Source organism: Microtus pennsylvanicus, chromosome 10 (assembly GCF_037038515.1).
Source record: "Microtus pennsylvanicus isolate mMicPen1 chromosome 10, mMicPen1.hap1, whole genome shotgun sequence".
In the NCBI taxonomy this organism is placed as follows: Eukaryota; Metazoa; Chordata; class Mammalia; order Rodentia; family Cricetidae; genus Microtus; species Microtus pennsylvanicus.
In genome coordinates, this window is record NC_134588.1 from 97,321,309 (window position 1) to 97,322,571 (window position 1,263).

A 1,263-nucleotide genomic window follows, 5' to 3' on the forward strand; every position below is an offset into this window, starting at 1 on the left:
TGCTGTTTAAAAAGTGTAGAACACAGAGAAGTTGAGAATAAAAAAAACCTAAAGAAGATTCACTCTGTAAACACCCAATAAGCTGTATAGTGCAATTAATGGAAAAAAATCACTGCAAGGCAAGATCAGATCCATTATAAAGATCAAACAATACAGGGTCAGCTAACAAGGAATGTATAACTAGTTCACATTTATATACATCTAGTAACATGGCTCAATCCCCAAATGCCATTTCAGTTCACTTTGTCCAGCCATCAGAGACTGCTTGGGACTGGGTAATTTATACACAGCAGAGATTTATACACAGCTTACTGGAAACTGGCTAGGTCCAAGGTCAGGCGGCCCGCATGCGATGGCTTTTTTTTTTGGTTGTCAACTTGACTACCCCTGGAACTCACTAAAACGCAAGAGGCTGGGCACACCTGTGAGGGACTTTACTTAATTAGATCATTTGAAGTGGGAAGACCCACCCTAAATCCAGATCTTCTGAGGTGGGAAAGGCTACCTTTAATCTGGGCCACACCTTCTGCTAACACCTATATAAAGGACAAGGAAAAATGGTGGATATACATGTATATATACATAGACATATATATATATATGTATACACACACACACATATATATATGTACACACACACATTCATTCTGTCACTTTCGTTTCTCTAGAGAATTCTGACTGCTCTACCACAAGAGGATCTTCTTGCCATAACATGGCAGGAGTCAGAAAAGCAAGACACTGCCCTTGAGGCAGACAAACTCATCCTGTAAAGGCAGATGCCTCATGACCTACTCTGCTCTTTCGGGCTCCGCCTCTCTGTTGTTGCCTTGGGACTTATGTTTCTAACGTGTGAACTTCAGGGCACGTATTCAAACCTTAGCAAACATTATTATTCAATTTTTATTGGGATGATATTTAGACCACAGCTTCTTAAATTTAGTTCAACTGCATATGGGGCCCAACAATTAAATGTTGCAAAAACTTGGAAAAATAAAAGATTTCCGAATGTGCAGTGACATTAAAATTAACACAGAATCAAATTCATGATGAATCTGAAGTGTTTCCGACCGCTCTTGACCACACTTCACCTGCACAGCTTCCCCTCAGCCATGGTCTTCACACGATGCTCACATTTCCTTCTGTGCACACCATCTGGCGTATGGTGCCAGAGCTCACTTCTGGAAATGCTGGGTGTGGCACGTGCACTTGCAATCCCAGCATGAGGGGCCAGAGACAGGCAGATTTCTGGGCTTACTGGCCAAA